This window comes from Cuculus canorus, chromosome 1 (assembly GCF_017976375.1).
Source record: "Cuculus canorus isolate bCucCan1 chromosome 1, bCucCan1.pri, whole genome shotgun sequence".
Classification (NCBI taxonomy): domain Eukaryota; kingdom Metazoa; phylum Chordata; class Aves; order Cuculiformes; family Cuculidae; genus Cuculus; species Cuculus canorus.
In genome coordinates this window covers 38,912,578-38,937,249 of record NC_071401.1, presented here as the reverse complement: position 1 = coordinate 38,937,249, position 24,672 = coordinate 38,912,578, and the positions used below count along the sequence as shown (strand labels likewise).

The 24,672-nt window shown below is 35.4% G+C and overlaps 1 protein-coding gene across 4 annotated transcripts in view; it reads left to right on the top strand.

The window, feature by feature from the left end:
- Positions 1-24,672, top strand: part of PCDH9 (protocadherin 9) — a 685,822-nt gene that overhangs the window by 558,696 nt on the left and 102,454 nt on the right. The window lies entirely within an intron of this gene.

The window sequence follows — 24,672 nt, the reverse complement described above, 5'->3', positions numbered from 1 at the left end:
TTCATTTTTTAAACTATCCAAATATATTCAAAGCTTTGCTGTTAAAGATTGATTTCTCAAGACAGTGTCCAGCAGTGCAAGAGCACTGAGGCAATCATGTTTCATGCTATGTTTAATCTGCTTTAGGAGATACTAAAACAAGAATGAAATAGATTACTCAGCTACTTACTAAATTCTCCTGGCTCTGGCTAGGCTAGCTTGGAGGCCAACTAGAGTCTCTTTTGTAATGGTTGATGCCCTACTGGTGTTTTCTCCCTCAATAGTGGTTGCTGCTGTTTAGGTGAACAACTAAGCATATGATGGTCTTTGCCCATGGATTTACTCTTCCAGCTACAGAGGCCAGTGCGGGAACAGATGGCTCCCTGCCTTCCCAGCACCACTCCTTGTTTCAGTTGTGTGAGTTTGTCAACAGGAAAAGGATGGTGCAAATTTTCCTGTATTTTACCTTCAAAGTGCATGTACAGTACCAGAAACATTTGGGAAATAACATGAATAAAAGATAATATTTTAATGTCGAGCGCAGGGATTTAGATCACAAGAGAGGAAATATATTGTATGAGAAACGTATTTTTTAAACAGAGTAATAAAGTTTCTGAGAATCTGCATCCATCAAGACCTCTCTTAATTGGTATTTTTTCATAGAAGAAATGGAGATACCTGTAAATTAAGGAACATACTAGTACAGTTTAGTAAATAGTAAATCTGGTTTCAGCTGAGTTTATCTTATATACCCTTCACGTTTCTCAGTCTAATACCACTCCAACACATATTGATTGCAGTCATGATGAATTCCTGGGCTTGTGTAAGACATCGTTATGTGCAGAATCAGGACTTGTCTTTGGCCTGGACTTTTCCTGGTAGGGTGGGCTCTGGTGGAATCTAATTGCAGATAGCACTTTTCATTTTTTTTATTCTCTATCATTTTGCAGTTATTAAAATTATAACAAAATGAATTAAAGAATACTGTCATTTTTGTGGTTAAAGTAATAGCTGAAAGTAGACTAATACTTACTCATTTACACATAAGGGAGAGGAACATCTGAATGTATTTGAAACTTTTTTTAAGTTATGATCCTTCTCTTCTCTGGTGAACCTGTAAGAAAGAGAGTACCATGCCCTAGCAAGTGTAATATTCATAAATAAAATGGCAGCAAAAAAAAGATCCTAATCATATTTTCACTTTATATGATTAGATTCTCAATAATTGTTTCTGCAACCCTTTCATTATGAGGCAACATAATGTGCTTTTGTCAAAGCACAATGTTTCTGTATGCTGAAAACAGGTATATTGCTGTCCTCATTAACACAAATTAAAGTGTCAACCATGACTGTATAACTAATTATTTAATTTGCTGGCTTTTTATAAGGACATGTGGTGAATGGACATTATTTATAAGTCTGACTGAAATGTTACTTTCCAACCTTTCAGTATTTAATATACACTGATGTATGTCCATGTAAAGATGTTATTTACTTGGTTTTATCATTCCTTCTACTGCAGCAAGGACTTTTGGGGTCAGACTTTTTGCCTGCTTAAATCAAGAGAGCTCAGCTTGCTCTCAGGCTTCAACTAAATTTCATTGTGTGTTTCTCTCATAAATACTGCTGCCTAAAATAAGGTTGTAAAATACTTATTTGAATATTTTGTAACAGAGTAAAAGTGACCTTTTCCATTGAAAAACCAAATATTTTTTTCACCATAATGTAGCAGAAAATGCTGAACACCTAGTAATAAGAAAACAAAGTTAAGGAGCAAGCGGTGGAGAAGAAACAAGAAAGAAAAGAAAATTAGGGGCAAAATTTTTAATGGAGGTAAATGTCCTGAAATGCAAATGTTGAATATGAGGAAACAAATATATACCATTTCTGTAATGATAGGCTACAGTGGGACAAGATTTTATCAGCTGAGAACTGTTTTGTTTTCTAGTATACAGCTGGAACTGATTTTTTTGTTAGAAAACACAAGTTCAGCAAAATCATAATTTGTTCAGAAACATACCCGTTCTGGTGAAGAAATATTTCTGTCCCAAGAAATATTTCCCACATCCATCAATCATTTTCAAAAAAGAGTGAAGAAATACCTACTCTGTAACATTTAGTAGCTAGAATTCACAACAATACTGAGAAAAGTTCATGCCCCTGCTTGTTTCATTAGTGTAAGTGACGAGAACATAGGCTTCCTGTGGGATGCATGACTCCAGTCCCTGCTGGTCCCTTCTCTACTATTTGTCATACTGTATGGACTTCTGTCTCTTTACTACTGAGAAACTTTGAAAGGTTTTTGTTAGTTCAAGTATGGTACAAGAATATTTATGAGAACTTGTGAGGCCAATCTTGATGGGAAAATGATTTCCGGGGCAACTTTATTTGTGGTGAAATCTTGTTTACTGCCACAATTAACATTACATCCCTGTCTCAGGATAGACTTTGCTCACAGTAAGTGATCAATAAGTCTTAAATTCTTTAGAAAATAATTTTAGGGTTTTGGATATGAAAAATATTTATTTCTCTCTTGTTATTTGGTATAATGTTGTAATGTTCTGCTGAATGCAAATTGTTCCTCATTACGTTATCTTGGTGGCTTGTTTTCTGCTGTTCATCTGCATGTTTTTTTCTAAAAAGATTGCTATATATCACAGCAATTGCAGTGTCAGTAAGAATAATAATCCAGCAAAGCCAGGCCAATAATCATTGTGAAGAAGTATATAGGAAGGGCTAAATTAAGACCAGAAAAATGTAGTCACCCTACAGTGAAAAAATACCCACTTGGATATTATACTTGTGACAAAGTCTCTAAAACATTAATAACAACATGCTCACAACAAGAAAATTTGATAGTTGAAGGAAAGGAGTACTAAGCACCTATTATTATAACAATGTGTATTATTAATGAACATAATAAAATATGTGAATTAGTAATACAAAGGAGAATATCATTTAAGGAAAACTTCAACCTAATAGTCTTGCAGGGGAGGAAACGGAAGCCGAATTTCTTCAGTTATTTAAAACGGAACAAAATGCAGCATTTTAAAAAAACAGCCTGTGCTGCAGGTTTTTGTGCCAGATCGAGTGCTACACTTTCTGGCAAAATCAGACACACGTAGTTAGTGAATTTAGCAAATAATGACGGCAGTGTGAGTCAGGTGCTGAATGCATGGTATCATATAGGTAGATTGATCTTCTGAGAATATCCTCTATGAGCCCAAGTGGAACTGAGATCTAGAATTTTTTTTTTTATTATTTTATTTATTGCTAATGATCAGTCAGTGAAGAAAGACAAGCTTTCCCAGTAACTATATCCATTTCAGTTCTGAAATGCCCTCAAGGTTTTCCTTTTGTACCATTGACTGTGCAGAGAATATAAGGCAACTTAAATGCATTTCTTTGAAGTTATTTGAATGCTTTATGCATAATTTGGAATTTGGAAGTGCGTTTGGGACCTTAGAAGTCTTCGTTGTTTGACAAAGGATGACAGGGACAGTAGCCATGGAAGCATATGCACTGTGCTTCTGTTGCTATGTGGGAATAACACAAGAAAGAAAATTGGTCATCAGATTGTGTGGGTTTACAACACACATTTTCTCTCCTTTGGTGTGATAATATATTTGATACTGTTTCCTAGGAAAAGGTGGTATAGAATATTAATTTTTCACAAGTTCTCAGGGAATATAAAGAGTAGCATTAGATGAGGCTTGCATACTCAAATATATGCTTACTTTGTAATATAGTCAATTCCTATTAAATTACTAGTTTTCAAAACAATTTTATTTCAGCTTGAACTGACGTCAAGGCAATTTAAATTTACCATCTTGACTGCACTTCTTAATTCAAGTGCACTTTTGAAAAGATTGAAAAAGCTGTTACAATAGCTTAACTCTAGTTCAACAATTTTAAAGCCAAGAGTAATGGAGAGCTGAAGTCATTGCTCTCTCAGCACAGGCTGCTAAAAAAATCTTGAGATTAAATCTAGCATTTTGGAGCTACACCAACAGAACCGGAACTGATACTTTTGCTGCCCACCCAGTTCTTCAGTAAGACAACTGGACTTCAAGGCTTTTCCAGGAAGACATAAGTAAGCTTTTAACACATCAGCAGAAAGACTGTAGGCAGGTTTGTTTCATTTGGTTGTTTGGGATTTTCTAAGTTTAATCATAAAGAAAGATGAAAAACAAAGTATAAAACCCAGACCTTTCTCGTATTCCCCATACAGACTGTCCTGATCACATCCAAATGAGATGTAAGGAAGTTCTGTAAGGAAGCTGAGAAAAGAAAAAATATATTTGAAATCACTGTAGGTCTGGTTTGTAGCCTCATTAGATGTCTACAGATTTCTAGATGTAATAGAAAACATCTAAAAATGGGTTTGATAGAATACTAGACTCAGGGAGAGACTATCAGATTTCATTTGCAGGCTGTACTTCTTACGTTCTCTGATTTGTCAGGCAGTGTTCACCACCTATAATATAGAGAGGAAAACCATGTATTTAGTATAGCTCACTCTCACTGAATATTGATAAAATAAAGTGGGTAGCAAGAGAAAGACCATAGTACTATGTTGCAGATTCTTCTTACAGAGTGTCATTACCCATGGATCTGCCAAGGAAGGGGACTATAGCTTTAAGACTCATACCAATCCATTCTCTTTATGATTCTTTTCAGTGTCATGTGTTGTAAAGCACATATATTTATTTAATTCCTGTTTTTTTAAACTTAAAATTTAAAGTATATTATTTATTTTCTGATTAAAAAAAAAACAAAAACAAAAAACAACTGTTGTTTTTCCAAAGTTACTGCTTGATGATTTTAAAAGTTCACTTCAACCCAAATAAAGGTGGGGTATACTGATAAATGAGATGTTGAGTGACTCTATAGTGAATTATTCATTGATATACATGAAGTAAGACATCCTTACTACTTTTCAGAATTCTGGCTCTTGCATCAAGATCAAAGCAAACATAATTGGAATGATGCTAACAATGCTATAAAATATAGAAAACAGAGATGGTGCACCCAGTCTCTTCAGGTTGTAGCAGAACAAACCTTGAAAAATAAATGCTTTCACAGCTACTGAGAAATCAAATAGAGGAAGCTCTGTGGAATATTTTGATAGTCTATTTATCAGAAATTCAGTGTTTTTGTGAGGAATTTAGAAAATCTATTTACATTCCTGCTAAATCTAATATATTAAAGAATTACAATATATACACATACCTGTGGTGGCAAGAATTTGTGCAGTTTAATAGTGGCTCATTTTCTTTTAACATACAGTTATATATTTTCTATCCATGACAAAAAAATGGAGAATTAATTTGAGGTTATTTTGCTCAAAAATACCTGGTTTTGTGGACTTCTGTCCTGCTTGAGAATCTCAGTAGTATTGATGAATTTACTTATCAAATCTTTATGAGCCAGTGTTATTGATTTTTCAACAGATATCACCTGTGGCATGGAAAGATTTGAGTCTACATTTTTCTTCAGTGTAAATTCCAAGAACATCTATAAAGTTTGCCCAAGGAAATTTCTAGACTTACCAGAAACATGGGCCCAGACTTTTCAACTCTCTTACTAAGGAGGCATCTGTCTCTCTTTAGCTATTACAAAGTCGAGATGCAATGCAAGCATGAATCCCATTTCATTGGTTAGGCTACATGCTCCAGTCATATTCTGACTTTGTTCTTGGATGAATTCTGAGCTATTTGCTCTTACTCTTTGGTAAGTAGACCTGTGTTTTTCTCCTTCAAGTTCCCTAAGAATAATGATTAGGAAACCAGGTATATAGACAAGTGTTGAAGACCACCTGTCAAATCACAGAATGGGAGAGGATGAAAGGAACATCTCGAGATTATCTAGTCCAACCCCCCTGTTAAATCAGGTTCAACTACAGCAGTTTGCACAGGAATGTGTCCAGGTGAGTTTTAATATCTCCAGAGAAGGAGATTCTACAACTTCCCTGCGCAGTCTGTTCCAGTACTCTGTCATCCTCACAGTAAAGTTTTTCCTCATGTTACGATGAAACTTCCTGTGTTCCAGTTTGTGCCTCTTGCCCCTTGTCCTCTCACTTAGCACCACTGAAAAGAGTTTGGCCCCATCCTCTTGACATCTACTGTTTATATGTTTATAAGCATTGATAATATCTTCTCTCAGTCTTCTCTTCTCCAGACTAAACAGACCCAAGTCTCCCAGCCTTTCCTCATAAGAGAGATGCTTCAGTCCCCTAATCATCTTTGTGGCCCTCTGCCAGACTCTCCAGTAGTTCTTTGTCTTTCTTGTGCTGGGGAGTCCAGAACTGGACACAGGGCTCCAGATGCAGCCTCACCAGGGCAGAGTAGAGGGGAAGGATAGCCTTCCACAGTCTACTTGCCACATTCTTAATGTGCTGCAGGATACCATTGGCTTTCTTGGCCGTGAGGGCACATTGCTGGCTTATCGTCAACTTATTGTCTACCAGGGCTCTGAGGTCTTTCTCTGCCAAGCTGCTATCCAGCCAGCCAACCCCTAAGCTGTACTGGTGCAGAGGATTAATCCTCCTGAAGTATAGAACCCTACGCGTGCTTTTGTTGAACTTCATTAGGTTCCTCTCTGCCCAACTTTCCAGCCTGTCCAGGTCTCGCTGAATGGCAACACAGCCTCCCAGTGTATCAGCTACTCCTCCCAGTCTTGTATCATCAGCAAACTCTCTGTGAGTATACTCTGTTCCCTCGTCCAGGTCATTGATCAATGTTAAACAAGATTGGGCCCAGTACAGACCACTGGGAAGTAGTCACGTAGAACATCTTTGTATCCTTCCTGACTTCTCTGGTTTAGTTTTGTTTTTGTTTGTTCTTGACAGAATGTAGGCTGAGAGACATGCCATTGTCAAACTGGCTCTATGAAAGAAAAAACACTGAAGTGTGTCGTGGTATCTTTTTCTTTGATATTGTCATTGATTTAGGGTTAACTGCATCTATGAGCCATCGGGAGATAGAAATCTCTCTACAAATCTCAGAAGGCAGCAATTCTTTTGGGAAGTAAGTTAGGGTTAGAGCAAAATTAATGAGTCAGAGACTATGCTCTAGCAGGTCTCTGGACACTAAATCTTTCCCAAATGCATGTCAGAGGACAGAATTTGATCCTTAACAACAAATCTGAATCAATATAAAGGATGAGACAGCATTCATTTACTTTATTCTCATATTATAGCTGGCTGTGTTTAAATACAAACAGGAAGAATAAAAATCCATTCCTTAATATTTAGGGGTTTTGTGAGCATTTCTTACTAAAAAAGAAATAAATTATCTTCACTTTAGTGCAAAGTTTGATCTATTGCAGTGGTCTTAGTTAAAACCAAGTGTGCTGTTGGGTCTCAGAACTTATGCCATCCTTTGAATATGCCTTTTCTCCTATGACTTACTTCCACTGAGATATAAGAACAGTCAGTTTCTCCTTGCTGTTTTAAAAAGACAGAAATCCTGGTTTGTTTGTACAGAAAAAAAGCAATGAAAACTTGCAAACAGAAAAATGCCTTTCACTTAAAAATTAATTTGTTCACTAAAAATTGTTACTTATAAAATATTTACAGTACTTATGTTCCTAAAATACTTTCCTCTATGAGTCAATCCTGCGTCTCCTCCTGCTCTGTAGTTTAGATATTCCTAGGTCCTGACAATGTGTACGAACTTCTTTTTTTTCTCCTGCCTTACTCCAATGCATCTTGAACAGGAACAGGAGCATTAGCATACTTCTAGTGTAACTTTATGCCTGTATTTATCCATCTCATTAAAGGCAGCTGCCTAAAAATTAGTTTAATTGCTTTCAAGATCACTGAAATTAGAGTTATAATTACCTAGATTTTCTCCATGAAGCAATGGACATTTCCAAAAGATGATTCATTCATCCTCTGGAAGAAGGATGTATCTTTTCATAGAGGTCTATAGGAATTTACTGGATTTTTTCAGTAATTACCTGAAGTTAAGATGGCTAAACTTAGCCCTCATCCCTATGCAAAATGACTGCAGATGGGCAGATTTGGAGATTTAGTTTGAAAAGGGAAATGGCAATGCAATTTTTTCCACAGTGTCTAGCTGGCGTGTAACAATTCTCAGGCCGCAGCTATGCATGAGGCCATGGCTATGCATGGCTAAGCACTGAATGCTTGCTCATTCACTGCTTGACACTACTGCTCAGACTGCCAAGAAATGTCACAATTTGGCTAGATATTTTATGAGAAGACAGGCTTAGCCACAAGGAAGTTAACTGAGACAACTCCATTTAAAGAAAAAGGAAGCATCAAGGGAGTAACTCAGTCTGATGAGTAGTGGACTATCGCTAAACCAATAAAAAAGCTAACATCTGCACCAGAACTGTTTAATTTGCATGTGTGCATCCAATTCCTTTAGTGTTATTCTATGTTTTGTAAAATACTTGAGATAGTCTTAAGAAAAGGGTGGTGAGGAATCGGTGTGGGAACTTACGACAGTGGTTTGGGAACCAGCACTGAGATTTTATGTTCTGGGGCACACGGAAAAATTGTTATGTCATCTGTCTTACTGAAACAAAACTTGTGGGAGTTCCTTGAACTGACTTGATCTTTATTAGGTTAGCCAAGTCTTGTCTATCTTCTAGGAAAAAAAGTTAAATAATAGTTTTGTTTAAAGTATTCAGAACAATTCTCAAGAACAGTTTGATTTGTGTTAATACCCTCACTGTCTGAAAAACTGTAATTAAAATATCTTGCCTTATTTTTAATTCTGATTTGTCTTTATTGTTGATTCTAATTTAAAGAGCCCAAGAGGAAAGAACAAATAATATGTTTTGATAAGAAAGGCTAAAAAGAAAAAAGTCCTTCAGAATGGAAACATGAAGGAGAGAGCCTGCAGCACAATCAACAGAAATACAGACAGTCAATAAATTTGCACTTATCAGATTCAAAAGTATAGCTATCAAGGTGCTTATTCATATCTCATTAATCAGACAGAGTTGGAACATTGCCTCTCTTCCAATTTCATAGAATTTAAATATTAACAAAATGAACTCCAGAGAATGTCTGTGTTAACCTTGTAATCAGTCTTCCATATCTTTGTACATAGTTTTTATTTCAGAATTGCTTGATTTTACAATTATTAGAAAAATCACGGAGGAAAACCTCCATGTGTTCCTGCTGTTGAGAAAAAAATGATCCCCTTGCAACTTTTCAAGCAGCACAGCATTCTGATATTTGCTAGCATTTCTATCAATAAGCTAACACTTATCAAGGCTGCAGAATAACTTTTCATACATGTGATCGCAAATTATGTTTAGTGATTTCAAAATTTATGCAAAACTGAGTGTGTGCTTCAAAATTTCCCTGATCTGTACTAGTAGGTACCAAATGACTGAAGCAGGCATGTTAAAACTTGAGCCACTACAATTAACTGAGTAGATTGCATCCTGCCTAATTGTTACCAGGACTGTAATTCCACAGAACAAGGAATTTTTTGAGATCTTCTAGTGGCCCATTTGAATAAACAGTTGTAATGTTTAATTCTTTTTTTTGTTAACATATTTTACATTAATGTTTTTTGTCCACGTTTACCCATGTAGGTAGTTAACTCACATTAGGTAACATGGAAATTAGACAAAATTATTATGTATTATTATGTATGATTTATTTCATGTTCTTTTTCTGAGGATGTATAGCAGGAAAATGTGTTGAAATAATAACTTATTTACTAACAAAAATGTACAAATAAAAACTGAGTACTACAGAAATAAATTAGTTTTATTGTTTTTCATCTAAACATGGCTTAAGGCTCTTCCTCCTTATAGAGCTTGGAAGGCTGATCTCCATCTTTCAAATCTGTGGTCTTTGGCATATGACTTTTTCATGGACCTCACTCTCAAAAGAAATTGCATTGATTTTATTCATTGCAGTAAACAAAAAAACCCACACTGGTGTAGACAGTTAAGTGTTTTGTAAGTAATGGTAAATTCTGACTTTCTTTTATGAATGTAAGCTCTGTAACTGGTTGACTTAAAATACAACTTATCACCGTGCAGCTGTAAAGTGACTGCAGTGTATTCAGTCTTCTAATTATAAATTAGTGGTTCTTGTTTACGAAGTGCTTTTCATCTACATATAATAAGATGGCAGGAAGATAAAGTGATAAAGTGAATTTGACCTTTTTTTAATTTTGATTATTTCTTGGTTCTTCTCAGAATTAATAATTACCAATGGAAAGAGGGAAAAAAAAAATCTTTCTTTTTCTTCTTTTCCTTCTTTTCTATTTTCTAGGTTTGATAGCCTTTCTAGTTAATCAGGGAAAGGTGAGTGCCTTCATTACATTATAAATGTGTAGCAAATATTTTCAGTTTAAAAAAAAACCGTTTTGTAACTTTTACCAAGTTCAGTACACCTCATAAGTACATAGAGAAACAATGCACATAGCAGTACCTCACTGAAACATGGAAATATACTGTGGGAAATATTAATAGTTGTAAGGCTAGCTCCATAAAGAAGCAGTGGTTCACTTAAAGGATCCTTATTTCCCATGTGCCTAGATATTCTTTGTCAGTTTTGTGCATTACCTAAACCTCAGAAGGAAAAAGGAGTTTTTAAAGAGTGAGCTTTAAATATACATTTTTAGAAAAAAAAAATCTGGTAGCTTATTGTACACTTGGCATTTTCTGCTGATAGCTTGAGTGCACAGATTTACTTGGGGAAAGAGGAGAGAGCAACGAACCCAGTGAATTTACAGACTCCTATATAGCTTGAGATTGCCCTAAGCGCTGAGAGTAGCGTCCTTTGAGCCTCACCTTTGCAACACTATTGTTCTTCTTGCTGAATTCATAGGTGAACTTATCCTCAAAACAGGGATTCAAGCCAATCTCTTCACACAAAGTACAGAATAACAAGGTTCTGCACATTTTTTTTCCAACAGTTCACTGATTAAAGAACATTTCACCCTATGGGAAACATTTCTTTAGATCCCTTTAGTGCTTGACAAAACTTAAATGCATGTTTCCTACAAGATTACATCAAGACTTGGGCTATAGATATTATGATTAAAGAATTTGGCGATCTCTTTCCATCTTTCTCTGTTGTATTTGTGTGCTCTATTTAAATACTTGTTGGGAAAAAGAAAAAAATAAAACAAAAATATGAGGCTGAATCTTATTTCCTGAATTCAAAGGGCTGAAGGCTTCTCCATAAAGATGGGATATATGGTTGGCAATCTTCTTCTCCTTTTGTCCTGAAAATGGATCACTGCGCAGACTGAAAAGTGATTCCAGTCACAGCTGTCAGGAATGGGTTTCTGAAGTAAATGATTTTTGTATAAAACACATAAACACTTCTGGAGGCTGTGACAAAAATGTTAAAATAAACATACTGGACAGACCCGCAGATTCTGAGACATTTATCCTGCCTGTGATGACAGACAGCTATTTGAAACCAGAATTTTATCTTCCACTGCAGGACCATGATCACCTTCTTCTCTCGCTTTTAGGTCTTTCGTGATTCTATCAGGCTTAGTCACACAACAGAAGTACTTACACAAGGCCTCACCACTTTTTTTATGTCTTTCCTCTGTGACTCATCAAAATTTTGTTAACAGTCTTTGAAGAAATAGTTTTAATTGGGTTTTTTTGTACTTAATCTGGTAGGTATCTCTAAATGTACTGGAAGAGAAGCCATGTAAGATGCCATGAATATAATGTCATCTTTGATCTGCTTTTGCATTTGATGAAGCAATTTTTTCTATGATAGTGAATTAAAGAACATAATGGCCAAGCTTCTGCATGTCTTGTGGGATGCCCACTGGCAATGCCTGCAGTTAGATTTGTAGTTTAGTGTTCTAATGGGTTTGGCCTCAGCAGTGGTATTGGAACACCCTACACAGTTCCTAACACCATCGCTGACATTCTTAAACAGACTTTGAGCATAGATCCATGTAACTTCAAAGTGGAAAGGAGGCCTGAATCAACAGGAAGTATTCCCTAGCAGGGCTTCCTACTTCTGCATGTGAACTAATTTAGACATAGAGGCAGTCATAGAGTCGGAAGTGGAAGTGCTGAGGTAAGGTAGGTGCTTATGTAAGGTAGATGCTTCCAGCAGTTGACAACAGAAGACATTTTCAAAATCCTGTCTTCAGCACCAAAGCAGGAAATTAGCCTCTCTTCCTTGAGACTTATTTTGGATCTAGCTTATTATTCTTTTATAACCACTAGGATTACTCTGATTTACACCAGAAGAAGATTTGCATTGAGTACTCACTTAGTTTGGACCATTGCATGTTTTCTCAATAAATGTTAACCTAAACATGGTTAGTGCACTATGTCTCATGGAAAAATATGGGCCCTGGCATTAATTACCTATTATTAAATGATTGTAATAATAATTGCCTCCTAACTGTGAGCATAATTGAGTGGAAGTACCTCTTTAGCTACTGTGTTATTTTGGGTCAAACTTGATTAGTAAAGCAGATCCTAATGCAAGAATAGTGCATTTACACGTTGCTTTCGCATGCCTTGAGGCTTATCACTCAACCAAACACAATATTGAGGTTGATAACACTGACAACAGAACAAGTTTTAAATAGGACAAAAAAAATTATCACATGAGAATAGGAGCTTCCAGGAGAGGTACGTTACTGCTGAAGCTCAGAAAGAAAGACAAAGTTGAAGAATCAGGTGGGGCTGGCTTTCCTTTCTAAGTCATTAGCATTTCAGATAAGAAATGCACTCCGATAATTCCTCATTCTGAATCTCAGCTTAAATATCAGCATTGAAATTCTCTCTTTCTGAAATTGTTCTGCTAACTCTGCCTGCCATCATCTCTCATAATCACTACTTTAGATGAGTACACTTGGCTTAGAACCCTTCAGGCAGATAAAGCATTTCAGGTGTTACTAAGAGTTAGGAAAAACTACAGTTCTGTAACTGGCTCCTACCATTAATTTTTCTATGTGGCAATTCACTTTTCCCTGTTTCTTTATCTGCATTATATTCAATTCTCTTATAATTTCCTGTCTCATAACCAGCCTACATTTTTCTTGCCCATTATTTCATCTAGTTTTGATATTTATTTACCCTTTTTTGGGTATTGATCTTCATTATAAATATTTAAAAAATAAACTTTATAATTTTTTGTGTAATGCCTACAGTGTGTACTTCACTAAGTCTCAAAAAATTAGAATATTATGCATAGTAAAATAAAACAAAAAAAAGTGAGATGAGAAAGTTAAGAATGCTAGAATATTTAATCTAAAAGCAAATTTATTTTTCAGACTTGAAAGTTTAAGAAAAGTGTCATTGAGGCTAAGAGGCTTTCAGGACAATTTCAAGTCAAATTCAAGATACATTTGCATTACATGACAAAAAAAATCAGACATCCAAAGATATGCTTTTATCCCTTCTTTACACTTATTTTAATCTTTCCTGTGTTTGTGTGAATTTTAACTATATGCAGATATCACAAATTGTCATTCAGTATGTCATACTGAATTGAAATTGAAATGTAATGGGAAGATATTTACTAATTGTTACAATACTAAATACCTGAATATCTGAAATAATTGTATGGTAAATGACAATATTATGATGAAAAGGAGAGGTATGCACTTGTACTAAAACTGCTGGATAGAGACACAGTAGATTAACTTGGTATATACATCTATGCATCCATGTACTGACTCTATTACAGTAGATGGTGGTCTGCTTTATAGTTTCATTGAGATAATTCCTGACTTTCATATGAAGTAAAGTAGCTGTCAGAACAACAACAATGGCTGAACTGAGACACCCTAGATTTGTACCCTTTTAAAAACCAAGAGCTTTTGATCATGTCAAAATCTATCAGTATGAACAGCTATTGAAATATCACCAAAAAGCCATGTATTTTGTCTAGAAATCATACCACGTACCATTAATTAATTTATTTGCCTTTTCTTCTGTTCGTCTCTGCACTTAGGCACTTACTGACAGCTGTACTTAATGGTGTGACACACAACCTTCCCTGGAGCAGAGCTCTTTGAGCATGTGCATTATCGTGTTGCTCGGCTGGACTGCTCTAGGTCAGGCCATCCATGTAGGCAGCCACTTCAAAGAGACTGATTCACTTCTACCCAGGATATATCAGGACCCTAAATTTATGCTGACAGCATTGTCAGTACAAAGCAGACAAAACTGTCCAGCAGAAAAATGTGAAGTTCGGGGTGCTCCCCTGTTACTCCTTACTTATTATTAACTGCAGTAATTGAAGAATATTGCTTTAGTTTCACATTCTGTTACTGCATTCGTCTAAACAAAATATTGTGGGCTTGACAGTACATGTTATGAGTCATCATCTGAAACACAAACTATTCAGTTATTGTTGGCAGTTTGGAGATTGCTTTTTCAATTAATATACTGCACTGAGTATGATCTATGTAAGACAGTGTTTGCTAAGTGAGTTCTTTCTTAAGTCTCTCAAAGGAATGTAGGCTTGGAACATAGAAGTTGTGTTACTATTTTGAGGGGACTCACATTGACTGTGTAAAACTGCTGCAAAATATGGAGTTGTAGTTCTGGCAAGTCACTGTTTATTCAGTGCAAAAAGTCTTCAGATATGTTCCAGGGTGAGTCAAAGTTTTGCCATGTTCTTCTGTGAGTGCAGTTTCGTTGCATTCAATTGGCTTTTCAATTCAAAGGAAGTGAGTACTTACTTGCCTCTTGCCTCCTGCTCAGCAGAATGGTGGAAAGAAGCAAAGTGAAATTCTAGCCAAACCACAGAATTTAAGAGTATGTTTTCTATGGCAATTTGTAAACAAAGAAATCAGAGTCTATCTTAAATGTTAATAATCTTATTTTTATGCTTACATCTCTCCTTCAGAGTCATGAAGGCAGGATATTAATTAATGATGCTTTCTTTCTGTGATACTATAGATTAATTATCTTGTTGCTGTTTAGTAATGCCATGGATATAATTTTGAATGAATAATCATTAATTCTCTTTTGGTTTCCCCATGGTAACCTATAGGAAGAGAGCTAGAAATGTTGCAAGAACAAGTTAAAATCTGATTACGTGCCTACAATGTCTGTTTTTTTTAAAGTCTCACAGGAACGGTAGGAAGATGTCAGAGATTAAATGCTCATTCTGTACTATCTGCCCATTGCCAGGACTGGGAAAGCAAAAGACTCTCCTTGGTCTTTGTACTTCTTAAAAAACATACTTCCACTGATAACAGTGGGTGTTCTGGAATTTTGCATCTTCCACTGTGCCATAAAGAAACATGGCACAATAATCTTAAGAAGCCAAACATCACAAATTGGTAGGAAATAGTTCAGAAATTGTATGGCCTAGCAATTTTACTAAACTAAGAGATAGAGGAAAAGCTCCAAGAAGTTTATGCTTAGTACCCTCTTGTCTTCTGAGAAAATTGTATTTTAAAATGGGGAAATGCCATAAAAAGCGTATTTTCAGCTTCCTGTGTCTCTGGCAGATGAACACAAATTAATTTTGCTAGAAACACTCAACTTCTGAATCCTTCATTGAATTTCACCTAGGGCAAATAGCTGCTATCAAAGTATTTTCATGCTTCCATAACCGTGCAACTGAACAGAACACTTTTACACTATTAGCCAATGCAAATCAAAATTGTCAATATTCTGTAAGTAGAAGGAAAAGATTTTATTGGTCTCCATGTTTGAATGAATCCATCTGTGAGGAGGTTTTGCAAAGGCGTTTGATTTTCTGACTTATGTCTGTGCTTTCTTTCAGTAAATCAATTGCTTCACCGATCTATATAGTAATCAGAAATTTCAGAATGACCAATTTATTTTCATATGCCTGGCTATTTAAATTGGGTTTGTAGCTTTTTTTATGAACAGGAAAATGCAGTTTGTGAAGACTTTAATTTTCCCTAACAGTCATCGCTTCATCTTGATCCTTACTGAAGCAAAACTCTCATAATCACTAAAACAAGGGCTAAAAAGTCCTCTGTCCTTGCTAAAAAATTTATCCAGTGGAAATGACTTGTAGCACCATTTAAAAACTCCCAAATATAGCTAAGAAATCTTGAATTCTCTTAATAACTCTGCCACTGATTATTATAAGGTTTACAATATTTATCCTCTGTTTCCATCTGTCTTTCCATTTATTGGCTATTTTGTGTATGTAGGTAATCTTATCCAATGAATTGCCTCCTCACAAGTTTGCAAAAAAATCTTGTATACCTTGTCAATCAAGAACTCTGAAGAAATATCACCATACAAAGAAATAATAAATCAAATCTGCAGGAGGCCTGATAGATGAAAATCGTTTGGTTTTATGGGCATCAAAGAAAGTAGAGTTGTAATCCACTTGCAGAAATCTACATCAAACAAAAGACTTTTGCCTCATAGCTAATTACCTTTAATTTCAGCTAAGTCGTTGTTTGGTTTTTTTTAAATTTATTTTTCTGCTTAAGAAATACATTTTTTTTATCCACTCACTCCCGACAGATATTACACAGAAAGAGGAAAAGTTGCTTAATGCTGCACTTAACTATCCTTCCAGCAGTGCATATCCTTTCAGACCTGTGTTTACTCCCAATATAGTAAGTAAATGCTGCGAAGATTAAGCAGAGAAGTTAAACAAGAAGTGATCCTCCTACATGTTCTTCCAAGGGCACTGTCAGCAGATTATGGGGGAGGGAGGATGGAAGTCTGACATTTAGTGAGTAAGTGTCCTCTGGTTCAGTCAAACTGAAAGATACACAGAAAATTTCTTTTTCTGTCTTCACAAGTATACCTATGCTCTTTATAGGTATGTTGTATATGGTAGCTACTTCTCTCTAATAAACAATGCTTATGAATTGTTTTCTCTATGGAGAATAATTATTGATTATGGTATGTCTTAAGGCATAGTGTCTTCTGATATTAATCAGAGTTGGAAAAAATGCATTTTTATGTAAGTTTATGATCTTGAAGTATAGATCATAGGATTCATAAGCAAGATGACACATGCAGTATTCATTCTGTCATTCCCAACTATTCTGGCAGAATAAAGCAATGCCTTACTAATAATGTCATGATATGAAGGTTCAGTTACAGGATCTCTTCATCTAATACAATAGAACAGTTTATTTTTAGGAAAATGAACACCTTGTGTTTGTAGTTTAGCCTTGACTTCTTAAAGTACTTAGGTCATAACTGCTTTTGTGAAAATAAAAGGCTCTGTGTAAAAGACAGAAGACAAATAAGTATAAAGGAAGCAAAGCATGGCATTATTGTCTATTTCATTTGTATTATTTGTAGTGAATATTTGAAGCAAGGCACTTGCTACCTTGAGAACACTTATATAAAGTGACTGTGTAAAAAGAACTTATTAGCATACTACTTAGTTTTGTTAAGGACTCTATTACAAAACACCAGGAGATTTAGCTAAAGTTACACATAATAGCCAATGATCAGAGACAGAATTCTTTGTCTGTTTCTGGGAAATTAATAAGCAGCCTGTTGCTAACCAAGGAAGAGGAAATTATTTCAACTAGGGAAATTGTAGCACTCTGCCACTGAATCACGAATAAATAAATCCAGATGCATTAGTAAAAGTTCTTCGTTTCTGAATCAGACATAGCAACATAGCAAAACTCATTAGCAGAGAGAAAGGAAAAAAGAGATTGAATACCTCAACAATTATTTATTTTTTAGATACCTTTCTTCTAAGAAATTATTCTCTACAAAATCTTGCATTGACTCATTGTGAATATCTTTTCCTAGTCCTTTAGAAACATCCTTATATCTACTCAAGTCAACCTAGTGCTTTCATATGAAATGTAAGACACTTTTAGAAAAGTAAAACTTTCAAATGTTTCATTTATATATTTTTTTTTAAAAAGGATTTTAGGATTATCTTTTTGATCAATCTCTGTGTAAGTGGTAATTAATATATTACATAAATTGTAAGGAAGTATCTTCATTTTCACACACATTAGAATGAATTTGCTTTGACTATCTCTAATATTACTGAGTCTTATTTTGGACTAGGTGTTTTTCTTTCTTTAAACAAAACCCATACAATGAACTTTGAGAGAGGAAGGTATAGAAAATACATTGATGATCATATATTTTTTTTTAAAAAATTAAGATTATCTTGCACTTGATTCAAACAAGCGTTATTCAATAAAATTTTCATCACTGGCAGTGCTATTATATTTAACAGGGTTTTCAGCTAGATGGCATATTTTTCTGTAATATTATTTTGTATCATCACCATATCTCATGCAAGAGTGGGTAATAGAATTAATATTGTAGTGATACTCAGTGACACTAATTGGACTAGCTTACTTCACTGTTATTGAGGAAAAAGGATTGTGTAAAATTTGTTTAGAGGACTTGCAGGGAAAAAGAAACTACAGTGCAGAGTGTATGTTTTTGTCAGAGTCTAATAATTTACTTGGCTTTGCAGAATATTCTTAAAATATCTATATATTTAGTACAAAAATCACATTTTTATATAACTGAAGAGAAACAAGAAGAGCCAGGGAAGTGATAAGAAAGACGTAGAAGTGGAGGTATAGACAGAAGAACAGATGTTCCCCACATAGGGAAAAAAAAATCCACATCAGATTGAATGACACTGACTCACAAGTACCTTTCCTCAATGTAATTGCTGTCTTGAAAATGCTTGCCGATTTACAGAAGATTTAATAGTTATATTTAAATTTGTCTTTCCATTTATCATAGTCAAGAATTAAATAGTCTTCCCTGGATACAATGAAAAGGATCACCCAATAAGATTCTAGATAGACCATTTTATATGCTACTGGTTTTATCATCAGCTAAATCATGTCTGCAAATAATCCAGCTGGATTATATTTTGTGGGAAGTAAACAAGTCTCTAGACAGTGAGTATCCATAAGGTCATTGAAGTGGGCTTCTGGGACTTGAAATGGCACCAAAGGTATAATTCTTTTAGATGTATATGTACCTACTATGCATATGAGTTTAATCTGATGGTGTTAATAGGATATTTTATTCTTCCATTATCGTTGCAGAAAAAAAGCTATTATGCATTTGTTACAAGATATAAACTGAGAATGCCTGCATGTGTAATGGCATATAGTTGTATTCTTTCGTGAGGTGTGAGTGAAATACCTCTAGGCTTTTTTACCCAGAGACCTTTTCTCGAGGTATAGGGGCTGCTTTATTCTACACTAGGATTATAATAATTTTAATAGGGAATAAGAGATCCTCCACCTCCCAATCTCCCAACCAAATGATACGTTTTTTAATATGGTCCTTTCTGCAAATATTTGGAATCATGGAATCGCTTAGGTTGGAAAAGATCTTTAAGATCATCAAGTCCAACCCTTAACCTAGTACTGCCAAGTCCACCACCATGTCCGTAAGTACATCTGCACATTTTTTTAAATGACTCCAGGGATGGTGACCCAACTACTTCCCTGGAAAGCCTGTTCTAATTCTTAACAATCCTTTTGATGAAGAACCTTTCCCTAACGTCCAGCCTAAATCTCCCCTGGCCTTACAATGTAGGGCCATTTCCTCTCGTCCTATCACATGTTACATGGGAGAATAGACCAAAACCTGCCTTGTAACAACCTCCTTTTGGGTATTTGTAGAGATCAATAAGGACTCCCGTCTGAGTCCTCCAGATTAAATAACCCCAGTTCTCTCAGCTGCACCTCACTAGACTTGTGCTCCAGAGCCTTCATCAGCTTTGTTGTCGTTCTTTGGACACACTCCAGCATGTCATTGTCTTTCTTGAAGTGAGGGCCCCAAACCTGAACACAATATTCAAGATATGGCCTCAGCAATGCAGAGTACTGACAATATCTTTGAATATGGTTCAAAATTTCTGTACAAGCCTTTGATACTACTCTAGTTTTGTTAGTTGTCAGAAACTGTTTAGGCTTATCTGAAAACTACTCAGTGAGTTGAACAACATATTTTGATTAAAACACTGATTCAGCAGTTGGTTTCAAGCAGTAAAGTGTTTTCATGCAGTGTTCCTTATTTGTCACATACCAATGTTTTCACAAATCACTCCAGTTCTTTCCTTTGCACTTTAATATTCTATTTCCATTAATATCTTGTTAACTAATACTTCATGTCATTAGTGGTTTTCCTTCCTGCAGTTCAAGCTAAGGCTAGATCAGTTTCTTTTCCTATGTGCCACTCACATACTGGATACTCCTGTAAAGTATATAGCTGCATGACAAGAGCTATTAATCTAGAATTTCATTTTATCTATCCATTTCTGCTTCTTCCTGCTTCTTTTATCTCTTCCATGTTTATCAGGAGTAAGTTCACCTTGTCATAAAATTTACTACTTTGAGATCAAAATCAAACTTACATCAGAGATGGATCAGTGTCCCCTTCCATATAGCATTGTTACGTAAAGAAGGAAGCAGATTTGGTACACATTCCATTTTCAGTGTAATTCCCACCAAAATGCAAAAAAACCCTCTCTCCACCTCCCAACATTTAAAAAATCTTTATCTATCCAGCTTAAAACTCAGGATGAACCAGCAGTGTGAAAATTACCTGTGCAATAATTGGAATCACAAGCATGGTTTCTTCTTGAATTGATGATGTAGCAACACTGAACGGAACATGCATTAGGGAAGCTCTTACAGTTGTATGCTGCAGCAGATAATCTTCTACTTGATAATAAATACAGATTCATCTGCTAGATGATGTTGCTACTTTAAGAACATATACAATGTTTCTGCAGTGACTGAAAATGTTTACTTTAAGTGCATTCACCTTGTTTGATTTTTGCTTAAGAATTTATATAACCAGACTCAGTCCTTATGGTGAATTGCAGTGGGGAAAATGTAACGGTTTAAATCTGCTTGGGAGAACAATTACATGCAAGTGTTGAGGAGGACTGCACAGATTATCCACAGAAGTGTTTTAGTTATGGATTTAGAGTTTATTCTCAGTCCTGTGAAAGCTTTAGAATGTAAAATCTGTGCTCCTTCTCTGGCAGTGTTGCATACTAAATAAGTAGCAGAATTTCCTCAGGTTTCAAACCCAGCTGCCTTTAATTGTTAAAACAGGCTTTTACGTGAATCATAGGTTGATAAAATCATAGAAAGGCTATAAGCTGTGTCTCAGAATCCCAGAGGTTGTCATCCGTCCATCCCCCCAATTTTGTTTTATGTTAATGACTTTGTGACTCTGTCGTAATTTTCCTGTAGTAACTGAGCTTTGTAAAAGCTACGCTTTCATTTTGGTCTGAGTTTATGCTTGAACTAAAGAGGATGAGAGGTTATGCATGTATCCACTCCAGTGCACAGCCCCTAGGAAACTTGCATTAAAGTAAAGATACTGGAACTTAGAGTGAATGAAAAATCTGAAAACCAGATTAACCTCCTGTGACTGCTAAGCCTCAGGGAACCGGGTTACAAAGAGGCAGAGCTACTATAATTGAAGTAATGGTGTTGCATGCTGTAAGCATAGACCAATGGGACTGTAAAAATGACTGTTCATTGCAAATGCCCCCTATATTGCGATTGTGAGGAGCTTGGATGTAGACTTCCCTTTTGATAGGATTGTGTGATTGGAGCTGATCAAATTTAGCACAAAAGATGATTCATACTTCATGCATTTTGGAGATTTTATATGTGAAACAGAAAGCTGCTGCATTCTAAATGTGAAATACAATAGAGAGGGCTGAGGCCACTGTTATTGTACGCGCTTCTGGTAGTAGCTGGGAACATCTGCTTTGTGTCTCTTGGAATGAGGATGCCACAAACCAATCTTGCACTGTCAGTGCTCACTCTGTATAAAGCTAAAAGACCATGTGGTAGGAAGGATGATAGATACCAAAAATATATATTCATTACCTTTTGAACTTACTGATTTCCTGTCAATGAACTCATACCTCATAGATTTGGAACTGCTTCATTGATGAGTTCACATTCTTATCAAGGTTGACAAAGTGACAGGGAAATGAAAAATAATTATCTGTTGTTTCCTTGATTTGCTTCCCTAGCCTTTGCATTAGGATTTCATGGAATTAACATAGAAATAGGGCTTTCTTTGAGACTTCAAACAAATCGACAAAGTATGGAAAGAAAGAAAACTGATGCCTTCAGTAAAGTACTTTATTTCTTTTAAAGAAATAATTAGCTACCTAATTTATTTTCAATACTAGCTAGTTTTAACATTATATATGCTCAGTAATTCTGCAGAAAGTATGCTACTAACTTGATAATCTATTCAGCGTATCTTATTGAATGATTGACTGCTACTTGCTGCAAATATGTCTGAGTGTTACATTAATATTTTAAGTTCATCATATCACTGAGTGCTAAACATCTGGGGTAGGCAGATTCACTCTTTCTAATTATTCTTCAAATCTTTTCCCTCCCTATTTTTTTCTGAGTTACTCTGTTTATAAACTTATCTTAATCACTGGATATAGGAATCTTCTAGCTGCTATTGACAAAGCCTTAAAAGAGGACATTTAGGGATAGCATGACATTATCTATATTTATAGAGTGAGTTTTGCCTTCTGAGGACCAAAGGATTAGGTGGGAAAATATAATATTTTTAATTCTGCTTAAATTACTGATCCTAAGAATGGCCTTCTAGTGACTGTATAGCTTTACCTGCATGTATTTTAGCTCCTGTGAAGTAAAAGCAGGATGCACTGTACTGTTGCCATTTTACACCACTTTAGATAAACAGTGAATCGAGCTCTTCTTACTTCCATTCCTGAGATCAGTATTAAGAAAAAAGTTATATCATCTATTTTGGACAGCTATCTGGAATTGAAAGTATTGTACTCTGGAAATACCTCCCTGGATATAGAGTGAGTCTTAGGCAATAGCAAGTAGTAGATATGCAGCTTAAGGTGGATAAAGCTAAGACATGCGCCTCGCTTCTGTTTTCCTCACAGAAAAAGTCACAGCAACAATGATATAAATGAACAAACTTGTTTCTTCTTTATGATAAGTTAATAGCTCACAAACATCAAATTTAACATGCTCAGCTAATGAGTGGTAACTCATTAAGGAAATTATTTGGTTACATCTTGGTTTTTCCTTACTTTTTCCTTCCTTTTGCTTCCCTTTCTTCTAGGAAAAAAGGTTGCTTTGCCTCTCACACTTGCCTGTTTTTTCCCCTATTTAAAAAAATAACCAAAACCCCAAACTCAAATAGTATTAGCCAGAAACAGCCTTTACAGTGAACTCAGTGGTGTCCATATATCAGATATTCTTTTCAGGTAAGATCCCTTATACATCCCACATGCAGGTCCATTTCTGAATTTCAAATGGGTTTTGTGTGCGAAACAGATACTGAAATGCTCAGATTAAGTAAAGTAGCCTTTGGGGTAGCCTCTGGGTCTGAGCAATAGCAGAACTTGAGGCAGCTATAAGCTTTCCTGGCAAAACTTGTCAGTACCTGGATATTAATCAGATTTCTATGCTCTTCCTGCTTAAGGCACATTCTATTTCCACTGGACTTTGTTCACCAACTATTTGTTTAGTCTGACTTTGCTTAAATTTTCCATCTTTGAAACATGAATTTCAATAGATCATTATTAACAAAAATATTGCATGGCTAAAATTATTAAATAGTCTAAAACAGTCTGGGCCAACAGAGGTCAGCTATGTATTAGCTCTTAATACCTGGTTAAAAGAAACCATTAACATTTCACTCTGATGTATCTGTCTTAGCTGCATGAAAGAAACAGAAGACTACGCAAGTGACCCACAGGTACTTTCTCTGAGTGGTATAAATGAAGGATACCTTATGAGGGCTGGAGTTTTTGCAGAAACAATTACAAATACAATATTTCCCTTGATTCAGTGCCTTCTCTGTTTCTCATTGTTTCTCCCCTAGTCTAAAGACCGAAGATTGCACAATTTGTTGGGAACTCACACAACTATGCAGACGACTGGAACTAACCAGAAATATTCTGTAGCCTATAAAGTCATGTTTAGTAATAAAAGGGAAGAGAGGAGGTTTAAGGGAGGTCAGTCATCTTTGGCTCGGTAACTTGCAGAGCATTCCTCTGCCCTTGTAAGGTGATGAATAATCGCCTTTGCATCATTTGTTTTGTTCTGGTTTTGTCTCTCTTCTTTCACTTATCTTTCACTTACTAATTTTTTTTTAAATCCACATACCAAATTTTTCTTGCTTTTCTTCTTCAATTCTCTTCCTCCATCCTACTGGTGGGTAGGAGGGGAATGGGCAAGCATCTGTTTGGTGCTTACCTGCCCATTGCAGTTTACCAACAGCAGAAGGAATTGGAAAAAGAAGGGAAAAAACATACTAATTTCTGATGCTCATTGTGCAAGAATATATGGATTTTTCATTTGTAGCATATTAATTAAATTGTGTGTGAAAAAATAAATAAAAGGCCACTAAATTACACTGATTGTTAGCAGGTACTTCAAGATTACATTTTCAATGAATAAAAAAGTCTGGGTTTGAGAAAGTATAGTTTTATACTCTGAATTATACAAAACTATATTAATCTTGAAGCTGTAGTTGTTTCATTGTGTAAAGGATTGAATCATGAAACTGCTTTTACAATCCTTACTTTTTTTTCAGATTCTTTTGACTACTTAATAATATCAAAAAGCAGTTATCATTTTTTTAAATTCTTAAGATCCATAGCTATCCATCTAGTTTCTCTTAGAAAAGCAGATCATTTTCCTGTTGAAATATCTACTGTCACTTTTTTGTATGTAAACTAAATTTAGGAGGTTTCACTGA